The sequence below is a fragment of the Grampus griseus genome, assembly GCF_964374135.1.
Source record: "Grampus griseus genome assembly, chromosome: 10".
NCBI classification, from domain to species: Eukaryota; Metazoa; Chordata; class Mammalia; order Artiodactyla; family Delphinidae; genus Grampus; species Grampus griseus.
Window position 1 is genome coordinate 92,136,960 of NC_139004.1, and position 14,576 is coordinate 92,151,535.

Sequence of the window (14,576 nt, forward strand, 5' to 3'; positions counted from 1 at the left end):
AATTGCTGGGTATACATGGGGAGTAATGAGGGGTTTTAAGAAGCACCATAATGATGACTATATGAGGACATGAAGGACTTTTAGCAGATGTCAGTACCTTGGGACAAGTAGAAAGAGAGTTTCTAAGGTACATAAGGAACTTAAAGATCATCCATGGACCACTGCTCTCAGAATGGTCCATGGGGCTTGTAAAAAATGTAAACTCCTGATATCCAGCCAGAACAACCAGGGATGTCAGACTCCTGAGGATGAGTTCCCAGACCCTACACTTCAACAAGGTGATTATCATGCACAAAGCTAAAGTTTTAAAAATACTGAACTAACTCAGACCCTTTATTTTATCCATGAAGAAACTGAGGCACTGAGAGGTCACAAAGACAAAGCAAGACACACTTTATGCATTTATTCACTATTTCTATTGAAGATGTTGCCATCCCTCTTTCCTCTGACTGACAGCTTCATTTACAGTGCCTGAGCACCTTCATTCTGCTTGCAGTGGATCTCCTTTCCTGTGCTTGCATTTTGTATTCATTCATTCAGCAAACACTTAAGGAGTGTCCCTTATGGACCGAGTCTCTTCCTAGGCTTCAGACAAACAGAAAGAAATAGAATCCCAGAATCAGTGATCAAAAAGATACACACTGCCTCTGTAAATAAAATTAGAAACAGTATGTCTTTCCAGACATTTGAATCTCCCTTCTTTCTAAATACACAAGCGCTTATTGTATCATTAATGCTTAATATGTGAATAATAAAAATTGTTGACAAAACAGACCCACACTCCCTCAAGACCCCCATCCCCAATAAAAGGTCTATCCAAGTCAAAAACTAAACCTTGCTTGGGCTCTCATCTAGAAACAGGTAGAAATATGCCTTCCTACAATGAGACCTTAGCTAACGTAGCCAGATTTCAAACTGTTCACCCAAATCTAAGACCACCTCAAGTTCTAATAGCAACGGTTATTAAACATCTAATAACCACCCACGCACAAAGAAGACCATTAGCCATGCAAAATGGCTTGTACCCAACAAAGGCTATCTGAGCACATGGTGCCTGGTCCTTTCATTTAAAATGTGTTCCTCTCTTTTATTGCCTGAAGACTATCACGAAATGTCACCAGCCAGTGCAAAAGGGACACCACTTTTATTAAAATGGAGCACATAAAGAAAAAGAACAAGCAAAAGAAAAAGGAAAAATACCTTCTCATGGAGGCAAGGGATAGGTCATAGGAAAGTGAGATATGAGAAAGAAGACATGGGACAGGCAGGTTTACAGGGCCAGGATGCTGAAGCAGAAAGAAATGGTGACTCAAACGGAAGGTTTTTAACACAGGAATGCTATGAAATGGTTAGGCAAAAAAGATACAGATATGCTGCCATTAGTTCATTCATGGCTTGAAGGACAGAGGCGAGCAAGGAAGAGAGGGCAAGGAGTAGCTTGTTCAGACCTTTCAACCTCCACTTACTGGCCCCTCAGCTGTTAGGAGCAGAACAGGAGGAAGAACCAGAAGAGCACAGAGGACAGAAAGGGAAGAAAAAGTGTTAGAAAGAAAAATCCAAACTGACCCTTGCATAATTTCAGAGAAAGCCCAGGGAATTTAAGCTGTCAAAGCAATAAAAAAAAAATCTCCAATCTTTAACCATGGCCTTTTGCATTTTACAGAGTGTTGAAGAGTCATTTTTCTCTGTTGTGACCTCCTCACTCCATTTCTCCTTAACCCCCCGTCTCTAATCTCTGGGTGCTGATGTCTCTCCATGTCAGTGAAATGTGCAACACCTCGGTTCTGACCTACAATCTCTACACTTTCTGTTTCCACTAGCAGAAGCCCCAGAGGAGTATGAGAGCAGAGGAAAGTGGGCTAGGCCTGTTTATATATAGTTTTGCAGAATAAACTAGGACACATGTCCCTTTCCCCACCATGTGTACAGTAGATAACGACACCAGAGCATCAAAGAGATAATCCTGCAAACGTTCCCGTCACATAGTCTGGACTGCTGGATAAAGCACTCAGCCTCACTAACAAAAAACAGCACGTGGGAAGTAAACCTACTTAGGAGGAAAAAGTCCCTCTCTCTGTGATGTAATAAATGCAAAATTCACCATTAATAAAGACCCAAGGAGCAAAAGAAACCTGAAATGAGAGCCAGGCTGTTCAAGATCAGTGAACTATGAATCCAACTATTTAAATGTTTAAAGATATAATGAAATTTCCTTTCAATCTACATAGTGTTTGCCAAGAACATCACAGGGATTCCTTAATAATGGCTGATGGGTTTCCTTGAAAACAGAGTTCCAGAGTCTGTAGTGACATAGATGTTGCTGGCACAAGTCATATTTTCCTCACATACAGGAACTTCCATTAGTCTCCTGTCACCATTAAAATAATAAATAGCTATTTTTTTCATAAGTTTTGTTTTTTTAATTGTCATAAAATTTCATGGCTGCAACTGAGATGCTTTCTTCCTATTTTCCCACTTAGTTCTATTTTAAGTGACCCTATTAATGATATTTCTGTACTTAAAATAATTGGATAATCTAAAACTGAGAAATAAGCACTTTCCTTTCCTCGTTGTTTTCCCCTCTTCTTTATATTTAAAAACCCCAGGAGATCATAAACATTTGTCCTTAGGGCAATATCAGCAGTTAATGATTCATGTTCAAAGGCCTGAAGTTGTCTAATTAACAAAAGGCAATGTTTTACAGAAGCCATTTTTGCTTTCAAGTTAATAGCATAAAACACTGGATTGCATGCAAGTTTCCAAGCTTGTGGTGTGCTATTTATTCAAAACTTTCCGATTTCATTTCATCTGAGCCAAACTTCAAGTCATTAAAAATGTACCATTTTCGTCTGTTTCATTCTAGTTTATGGTGCCTTTACAGTACAGTTCACGCATCACATCCTCCTATAATGTGCCCATAAAAATCCTATTTTTATTAAAATATGCACTTGATTAATGAAAATAATATCAGCATATTTTCTGTGAAGTGTATTCTTAATAGTATCAGTCATTACCAATATCAGAATCTTTTAAATAGTCCAATCATCCTTTAATGTAAATGGTGGCATGGACTAAGTATTTACCAAAAGCAGACATTTGGTAAAATTTCTGGTACTTATCACTGCGACATCATGAATTTTTATGGAGTGTCTGACTTTAAAATGATAAATACTGACATTTCTAAAGCTCTAGCATGTATGTGTGTTTCTGATACCAGTGACTTTGAAATCAGCAGCAATCTGAAGATTACAGGTTAAACTTTCATAGATTTATCATGGTCTTAGATTTCAAATCAAAGTTGATCCCAGGGAATTAAGAGCTTGTTTCTCCAAAATGCCTGGATACTTTGCACATCCATTTAATATGACTGTTTGTTTTCTTCTCTGTGTCCACACTAGTGGCAGGGATTGTATCTTTGCATCTTTACAGTATAGTACAGTGGTTAAGAACATGCACTCTCAACTGAAAGCTGTCTTGGTTTGAATCTTAGTCTCCCTGCTTTCTACTTTATACAACTTGGACAAGTTACTTAAACTCTAAGCAGATCTTCCTTATCTGATAAATGAGCATTAGGGTACTAATTTAATCCTAAAGCTGATGGGAAAAATAAAGGAGATATATTTAGAATGGGCTTGCACTTGGTTAACATTCACCAAACGTTAGCTATTATTATTTGCATCCCTAGTACACACAACTCAGGTATGAGAATATAATAAGTACTTCATGTTTATTAAAAGAGTAAATAAATGAATTAGTAAGACAAGTACTAGTATTCTTGTTTATAGAAGAGTTAAACCTGCTTCAGCAAAGTAAAGAAACTTGCCCAATGTCAGTCAGCTAGTAAGTGGCAGGACAGTTTTCAAACTTGGGTCCATCTGTGTCCAAGCTGCAGTAGAAGACTTGCTGTCTCCCAAAGAGGTCTCTGAGTTTGCTAGGGACTGAGACAACACCTAAGTTTCAAAAATGAACCCAGTGGATTTTTTTTAAAGCATGATTAAAAATTATTGGGCAGAAATGTCATGAGCCACTCTCCCAAATCACTGCCAATTTATCTGTGAAGGAGTAATAGCTATGAAATTGGCACTTTGTTCCAAAATACTCTCCCAAATTCAGAAAAATGGGAGACAGATGATATTCTGACAGCTAACTTTCCCACTTAAGTCTCTGCCATTCTTGATCTTTGCCAAAATGGGTTTCTAATAATTAAGAATCATGGTTCTCAGAGAAGACAAGTAGCAACTCAATAGCTCAAAATCTGCTGAAAAATTCCATTGCATATGGAAGTGCCCACACACTTGAGCATTCATAGCCATCTCTCCAATCCAAAAGGCTTTGCTTAGTGAAGAGAGCAAGAAAATCATCTATACAAGAATACTTTAAGGAGGCATTCTCATTCTTCAGTGATAATTACTTGAGCTACTATCTTATACCTTTGCTATGAAGAAAAGGATATTTTTATGAGAAGGAAATGAGTTCATTTCTTAACTCTAGGTAGATGAAATCCTTCATATGTGTTCATCTAGTAGAAGTTATTACTAAGATTGATGTTCTTAATATATACATTATAAGGAAGATCCAGTTTTCACTGCAAAAGCCCTGCTCTTTACCACCCTAATAGATACGTAACTTTCCCTCAACTGTTCTCAGAAAAGAGGCTAAACTTATATATGAGTTTTTAATTGTTCCTGATATATCTACATTTTAAAGAACTTCATTCTCAAAGCATATACTTATAAGATTTTTCTTTTCCTTTCACACCTTGTATTCATTAAAGGGAATTGGGTTTCATTCTCCCAGAGCTACAAGAGATGAACAAATTTAAAATATTAAAGAATTAGTCATTAAAAAGTTGCCTGCAAAACGTGATGGGTGGGGTTCATGCATGCACTCATTCAATAAGTATGTACTGAGCTGCTCTAACATGCAAGAGGCACATCCTGGAGATAACCAGGTCTTAGCTCTAACCTCCTCTATAATCCTAATTACTACAAGAATGTAGCAATGTCTCTAGACAACTGAAGATTAAAAAATAACTCTGGACCAAACTATTTGTTTTTCTTGAAGGCAACAAAGGAAGATTCCTAAACATTCAAGTTTTGCAAAATATACCTCCCATGTACCCTGATCTTAGAAATTACTGGAAAGTCGGAACAGAAGCAAAATTTAGAAAAGAAGAAGTCTTATTATAAATGACATGGCAAACCTACCAACCGTTTAATATCTATACTCTCTCTAAGCCTTTCCTCCTATTAATAAGATGCCCTTACTCCTAAAAATGCACCTATTTCCTCACATTCTCACAGGCTTTTTTTCTGTAATTAATGTGTCTATTCCTTGCATTATTTTTAACAGTATACAAACATGATTTATTTCACCCATCAAAAAATGTGTATGTTTAGGGGGCAGATTGCATTACTGCTCCCAACCAATCACTACGTCTTCCTTAGTGGACAAGGATACATACCTTTCCATTACCATGAGAAGTGCAGGGTCTTCTGCAGGAGGAGTATATGTCTCTACCTCACTGACATTGAGCCTAGTCATGTAACTTGCTTTGGTCAATAGAATGTGAACAAACATAAATTATGACAAGTGCAAGCTGAAGACTTGAGGCATAGTACAGTTCTGTTTCTTGCTCCTTCCCTCTTCCATCAAAGGAGGATATCCTACGTTGAGAGAGCTCTGTTGGCTTCTGTCCAGAAATCAGAAGACCCATGGTAAAGGGCCATGGCTGACTCTAGCTACTGACAAGTAATATAGTCAAGTTTTCTCATGATTTTATTTGGTTTTTGTTACTGTAGTATAACCCCCCATTCATCTCTACCCATCCATATTTCTGTTCTACCTCCTAGCAAAATTCTTGAAAAAACTATCTAAATGAATATATTTCTGCTTCTTTGCCTTCTAGTCTCCTCTCAATCCTTTCCGATTAGGCTTCTTCCCACATCTACCCCCACCCCAATTCCATTGAAACCACTTTTATCAAGGTGTTTTTCACATTTCTAACTCAAATGATTATTTCTGTATACTCATCTGGCCTGAACTTTCAGCAGCATGTGGCATGGCTGTTCACCCCTTTTTTCTTGAAATATTCCCATCTCCTGATTTCTCCCAATTTGCCTTCCACCTCACTGGCCATTCCTTCTCAATCACTTTTGCTAGTTCCCTCTCCTCTTTTCAATCACTGAAGTGTGAGTACACCAAACTTATCTTTCATCTTCTTTTCTGTCCAAATATTCTCCCATATGACCTCATCTGAACTTTGGTTTTAAATAGTCTCTGTGAAATAATTCTCTAGCCCTGACCTCTAGAGTTAGCTTAAAACTGATTTATCCAATTACCTATTTGACATCCTCATCGGTGTGCCCTATAGGCATTTTCATCAGAACTCGGAAAAATAGGACGGTTGAGGGCAGACAGCAGAAGCAAGAAGAACTACAATTCTGCAGCCTGTGGAACGAAAACCACATTCACAGAAAGACAGACAAAATGAAAAGGCAGAAGACTATGTACCAGATGAAGGAACAAGATAAAAGCCCAGAAAGACAACTAAATGAAGTGGAGATAGGCAACCTTCCAGAAAAAGAATTCAGAATAATGATAGTGCAGATGATCCAGGACCTCGGAAAAAGAATGGAGGCAAAGATCGAGAAGATGGAAAAAATGTTTAACAAAGACCTGCAAGAACTGAAGAACAAACACCTAGAAGAATTAAAGAACAAACAAAGAGACATGAACAATACAATAACTGAAACGAAAAATACACTAGAAGGAATCAATAGCACAATAACTGAGGCAGAAGAGTAAGTGACCTGAAAGACAGAATGGTGGAATTCAATGCCATAGAACAGAGTAAAGAAAAAGAATGAAAAGAAATGAAGACAGCCTAAGCCACCTCTGAGACAATATTAAACGCAATAACACTCACATTATAGGGGTCCCAGAAAGAGAAGAGAGAGAGAAAGACCTGAGAAAACATTTGAAGAGATTATAGTTGATAACTTCCCTAACATGGGACAGGAAATAGCCACCCAAGTCCAGGAAGCACAGAGAGTCCCAGGCAGGATAAACCCAAGGAGAAAAACACCAAGACACATACTAATCAAACTGACAAAAATTAAAGACAAAGAAAAATTATTGAAAGCAACAAGGGAAGAACAACAAATAACATACAAGGGAACTGCCATAAGGTTAACAACTGATTTCGCAGCAGAAACTCTACAAGCCAGAAGGGAGTGGCACGATATATTCAAAGTGATGAAAGGGAAGAACCTACAACCAAGATTACTCGACCAGGCAAGGATCTCATTCAGATTCGATGGAGAAAGCAAAAGCTTTACAGACAAGCAAAAGCTAAGAGAATTCAGCACCACCAAACCAGCTCTACAACAAATGCTAAAGGAACTTCTCTAAGTGGGAAACACAAGAGAAGAAAAGGACCTACAAAAACAAACCCATAACAATTAAGAAAATGGTAATGAGAACATACATATCGATAATTACCTTAAACTGAAAGGATTAAATGCTCCAACCAAAAGACACAGGCTCGCAGAATGGACACAAAAACAAGACCTATATATATGCTGTCTGCAAGAGACCCACTTCAGGCCTAGGGACACATACAGACTGAAAGTGAGGGGATGGAAAAACATATTCCATGCAAATGGAAATCAGAAGAAAGCTGGAGTAGCAATACTCATATCAGATAAAAAAGACTTTAAAATAAAGAATGTTACAAGAGACAGGGAAGGACACTACATAATGATCAAGGAATCAATCCATGAAGAAGATATAACAATTATAAATATATATGCACCCAACATAGGAGTACCTCAATACATAAGGCAAGTGCTAACAGCTATAAAGGAGGAAATCGACAGTAACACAGTAATAGTGGGGGACTTTGACACCTCACTTACACCAATGGACAGATCACCCAAACAGAAAATTAATAAGGAAACACAAGCTTTAAATGACACAATAGACTAGATAGATTTAACTGATATTTATAGGACATTCCATCCAAAAACAGCAGGTTACACTTTCTTCTCAAGTGCACACGGAACACTCTCCAGGACAGATCACATCTTGGGTCACAAATTAAGCCTTGGTAAATTTAAGAAAACTGAAATCATATCAAGCATTTCTCCTGACCACAATGCTATGAGATTAGAAATCAATTACAGGGAAAAAAATGTAGAAAACACAAACACATGGAGGCTAAATAATACGTTACTAAACAACCAAGAGATCACAGAAGAAATCAAAAAGGGAATCAAAAAGTACCTAGAGACAAATGACAATGAAAACACGACAATCCAAAAGCTATGGGATGCAGCAAAAGCAGTTCTAAGAGGGAAGTTTATAGCTATACAATCCTACCTCAAGAAAGAAGAAAATCACAAATAAACAATCTAACCTTACAACTATAGGAACTAGAGAAAGAAGAACAAACAGAACCCAAAGTTAGTAGAAGGAAAGAAATCATAAAGATCAGAGCAGAAATAAATGAAATAGAAACAAAGAAAACAATAACAAAGATCAATAAAACTAAAACCTGATTCTTTGAGAAGATAAAATTGATAAACCTTTAGCCAGACTCATCAAGAAAAACAGGGAGAGGACCCAAATCAATAAAATTAGAAATGAAAAAGGAGAAGTTACAACAGACACCGCAGAAGTGCAAACCATCATAAGAGATTACTACAAGCAACTCTATGCCAATAAAATGGACAACCTGGGAGAAATGGATAAATTCTTAGAAAGGTATTACCTTCCAAAACTGAACCAGGAAGAAATAGAAAATATGAACAGACCAATCACAAGTAATGAAATTGAAACTGTGATTAAAAATCATCCCACAAACAAAAGTCCAGGACAAGATGGCTTCACAGGTGAATTCTCTCAAACATTTAGAGAAGAGCTAACACCCATCCTTCTCAAACTCTTCCAAAAAACTGCAGAGGAAGGAACACTCCCAACTCATTCTATGAGGCCACCATCACCCTGATACCAAAGCCAGACAAAAATACTACAAAAAAGTAAGATACTACAAAAAAGAAAATTACAGATCAATATCACTGACGAACATAGATGCAAAAATCCTCAACAAAATACTAGCAAACGGAATCCAACAACACATTAAAAGGATCATACACCATGATCAAGTAGGATTCATCTCAGGGATGCAAGGATTCTTCAATATATGCAAATCAATCAATGTGATACACCATATTAACAAATTGAAGAATAAAAACCATATGATCATGTCTATAGATGCAGAAAAAGCTTTTGACAAAATTCAACACCCATTTATGATAAAAACTCTCCAAGAAGCGTGCATAGAGGGAAACTACCTCAACATAATAAGGGCCATATATGACAAACCCACAGGAAACATCATTCTCAATGGTGAAAAACTGAAATATTTCCTCTAAGATCAGGAACAAGACAAGGATGTCCATGCTCACCACTGTTATCCAACATAGTTTTAGAAGTCCTAGCCATGGCAATAAGAGAAGAAAAAGAAATAAAAGGAATCCAAATTGGAAAAGAAGAAGTAAAACTGTCACTGCTTGCAGATGACATGACACTATACATAGAGAATCCTAAAGATGCCATCAGAAAACTACTAGTGCTATTCAATGAATATGCTAAAGTTGCAGGATACAAAATTAATGCACAGAAATCTCTTGCAGCCTATACACTAACAACAAAAGTTCAGAAAGAGAGATTAATGAAACAATCCCATTCACCACTGCAACAAAAAGAATAAAATACCTAGGAATAAAGCTACCTAAGGAGGTAAAAGACCTATACTCAGAAAACTATAAGACACTGATGAAAGAAACCAAATATGACACAAACAGATGGAGAGATATACCATGTCCTTGGATGGGAAGAATCAATATTGTGAAAATGACTATACTACCCAAAGCAATCTACAGATTCAATGCAATCCCTTTCAAACTACCAATAGCATTTTTCACAGAACTAGAACAAAAAATTTTATAATTTGTATGGAGACACAAAAGACCCCAAATAGCCAAAGCAATCTCGAGAAAGAAAAATGGAGCTGGAGGAATCAGGCTCCCTGACTTCAGACTATACTACAAAGCTACAGTAATCAAGACAGTATGGTACCAGCACAAAAGAGAAATATAGATCAATGGAACAGGATAGAAAGCCCAGAGATAAACCCACGTACATATGGTCACCTTATCTTTGATAAAGGAGGCAAGGATATACAATGGAGAAAAAACAGCCTCTTCAATAAGTCATGCTGGAAAAACTGGACAGCTACATGTAAAAGCATGAAATTAGAACACTTCCTAACACCATATACAAAAATAAACTCAAAATGGATTAAAGACCTAAATGTAAGGCCAGACACTATTAAACTCTTAGAGGAAAACATAGACAGAACACTCTATGACATAAATCACAGCAAGATACTTTTTGACCCACCTCCTAGAGAAATAGAAATAACAAAAATAAACAAATGGGACTAATGATACTTAAAAACTTTTGCACAGTAAAGGAAACCATAAACAAGACGAAAAGACAGCCCTCAGAATGAGAGAAAATATTTGCAAATGAAGCAACTGACAAAGGATTAAGCTCCAAAATATACAAGCAGCTCATGCAGCTCAATATCAAAGAAACAAACAACCCAATCCAAAAATGGGTGGAAGACCTAAATAGACATTTCTCCAAAGAAGATATACAGATTGCCAACAAATAAATGAAAGGATGCTCAACATCACTAATCATTAGAGAAATGCAAATCAAAGCCACAATGAGGTATCACCTCATACTGGTCAGAATGGCCATCATCAAAAAATCTACAAACAATAAATGCTGGAGAGGGTGTGGAGAAAAGGGAACCCTCTTGCACTATTGGCTGTAAACTGATACAGCCACTATGGAGAACAGTATGGAGGTTCCTTAAAAAACTAAAGATAGAACTACCATATGACCCAGCAATCCCACTACTGGGCATATACCCTGAGAAAACCGTAATTCAAAAAGAGACAAGTACCACAATGTTCACTGCAGCACTATTTACAATAGCCAGGACATGGAAGCAACCTAAGTGTCCATCAACAGATGAATGGATAAAGAAGATGTAGCACGTATATACAACAGAATATTACTCAGTCATAAAAAGAAACGAAATTGAATTATTTGTAGTGAGGTGGATGGACCTAGAATCTGTCATACAGAGTGAAGTAAGTCAGAAAGAGAAAAACAAATACCGTATGCTAACACATATATATGGAATCTGAAAAAAAAAAAGGCTCTGATGCACCTAGGTGCAGGACAGGAATAAAGACACAGATGTAGAGAATGGACTTGAGGACATGCGGAGGGGGAAGTATAAACTGGGACAAAGTGAGAGGGTAGCAATGACATATATACACTACCAAATGTAAAAGAGAAAGCTAGTGCGAAGATGCTGCATAGCACAGGGAGATCAGGTCGGTGCTTTGTAACCACCTAGAGGGGTGGGATAGTGAAGGTGGGCGGGAGGTGCAAGAGGGAGGGGATATGGGGATATATGTACACATATAGCTGATTCACTTTGTTATACAGCAGAAACTAACACACCACTGTAAAGCAATTATACTCCAATAAAGATGTTAAAAAATAAAAATAATAAAATGGATATAACGGGAAGGAAATATTACTGGAAACTTGAATGTTTTCCCACATTAACTTTTCATAGTAGGTTTAAGTAATCTGCATCTCAATCCCCTATTCTACAAGAATAAACTGCAGGAAATCTGAATATTACTCCTACTGTGTAGAAATGAAAGGAGGAATAAATGTTATTGATTCTATAATAGCCATAGCTGAAAGGTTGCAGCATTTAAATTTAAGTGGTCTACATATTAGGTCCAAACTGCTCTAAATCCATCATCCTCAGAGTTAAGATGAATTTCCAGCTGCTCTTGGTTTGAGGGTGGTTACATATCACCAGAAAGATTGGGAGTCATTGGTCTAAAGAAGAATTAAAGAACCTTTTAATAAAATATCAGGGATTATAAAAGTTTTTATCATCAAATCATCTCCAAGATACAAAGACCACATTGTGGAAAGATGAATTGCCAGAATCAACTAAAGATATGTTCTGAGATATTTTGCTCTTCTCTATGATTGAAGCTTTACACTTAAACCAATTACAATATAAGAAACTAATAAGCTTTTCTGACAACATCATGAACGTTAATACAAAGTAAGCATTTGAGTTTATACTATTCTCGTCAAAAAAATGGTTTTAATTATTTCAGACTCTTTTCTATGTAAACACAGCATACGTGTTACACAATAATCCATAACTGTGCTTTTGCTTTTCATGTGCCCAGATATGAATCCATATACCATTGATGAGATCTATGATGCATTGCCACTTTTGGAAAATGTTGCAAGCTCTAAAGACATCAACATTGGATCCCATCTTGGCAATGACACAGCATTGAGTAGCAATAATGTAACTTAACTGTTGGTGTAATTACCAAAGCATTAGCATGCCTGATGATATCCTCCATCTTTCACATAAATACCTTGCAGATAGCAGAGCTCTACGACTTTCTTCTGAACCAGGGCGACACAATGTCATCCAGAGGACAAAGCTGGCTTGTAAAACCTTGTAATCTTCCTCCCTACTGACCACTTCCGCCTGACCATCACTTCCCAGGATACCTGATACCCCACAACGGAGGTAGTGTTATTCCCATTTTATAGGTGTACAAACTGAGGCTCAGAGCTGTTAGGCAACCTCTTGTGACCACTGATAAGGGTCAGACCAGGATTAGAACCTAGTTCAGTCTGTCTTTCAGTGAAAGCCATTAATTCTAGACTAGTCCAAGCCTCCTATGTATGTCTTGTCATTTTATGCAATGTTGCAGATGGGGTGGTCATAAGGACGAGAGGTAAAAATTATAAAGAAGCAGAATTTATCCTTTCTCTATCTATGGCCACTTTCAAATTCTCCAAGCCCTGATACTCACCCTCTCTCATTAAATCCACTCTAAGGAAAAAATATCTATTTGTTAGTTATATACTAGCATGAATTTCCATCAATAATTCAGATTCTGGAGCTGCAAAGAATGACAGAAATCATCCTTTATGAACACACTCATTTTACAGATGTAGAGACCAAGCCATAGAAAGGTTTAGTGACCTACCAGAGTTCATAGAGCTAACTGTCTACAGGGAAGAGGTGAGCATTCTGTATCTGACTCCCAACTTAGGACTCTATCCACTACATCTTCACAAAGGTGTTTTCCACTAGAGTTTTTCTTTATTTGGCAAAGGAAGGGCTCTGACCTCAAAGAAATTTTACGCATCAAGGACCAAATGGACAAAGCATGCTGAAAGACAGGAGCCTTTCATGAACCCCTTAAACAACATTTGTAGGGAGCTGCTTACCCTCTTCTTGTGTAAGACCAGCCGCGCTGAGGGAAGCCATTGGTGAGCAAGGGTAAACCTCTCTCACCTGACAACAGTATGCAGGAATGTCTTCTGTGCCCTACTCTCCACATTCCTGCCTCCTTTTAAAACAGCAAGTGTCTCTTCCCTTTCTTTTCTTCCCCAAGAGGAATCAATACAATCATTGTATTAAGGCCCCACTGGAAGCCACCACTGTGTAAAAACAACAACAATAAAGTTTCAAATTGATCATTTCTAGTTGCTGAATGAAGAAAAAATAGACTTTCCCTTCCTGATTAGGTTCATTATCATAGATTTCAATTTGTCTCAAATTACAAGAAAAAGTAGATTGAAATCCATAGCTGGATCCCCAGGTGTAACATTTCATTTTTTAAAACTCAATACGAAATTGAAGCCTTTTTTTTTTTTTTTTTGCGGTACGCGGGGCTGTCACTGCTGTGGCCTCTCCCTTTGCGGAGCACAGGCTCTGGACGCGCAGGCTCAGCGGCCATGGCTCACAGGCCTAGCCGCTCCGCTGCACATGGGATCTTCCCGGACCGGGGCACGAACCCATGTCCCCTGCATTGGCAGGCGGACTCTCAACCACTGCACCACCAGGGAAGCCAGAAGCCATTTTTTGTTAAGTATCTTTGGCTCCAGCCTTAAAGTACTTAGGCTATTATACTGCATTTAGTCATCCAGATAGTTGATTATATTCATCATATAATACTTGCTTTTATGTTCAGACTTTATGTCCTACATAAACCTGAGACTCTGAATGTCAGTGGTTTTGAGAGCTTCTGACCTGTCAGAATAGCTGTGTGTGGTCTGTGTGGGACTGGGTATTTATGGTTGTTTTTCTGGGTCTATATCTACAAAGACCAATCAACGGTGAATCAGATCATCTGGATACTTCTGTGGGGGGAAAATGGGAAAAAATAGAAATGGTGTTTAGATAAGAGGGAAAAACCACAAGGACCTGACTATACTCATCATTCTAGTTCCATGTGTAACTGTTCAGTTTCTAAAACAGTACATAGAGTTACATGAAAGTCAGAGCCAGAAGGAACCTAAAAAGTCAGAGCTAGAGGAAACTAAGTAAGCAGCTAATTCACCTTCCTTGTTTTGCAAATGACACAACT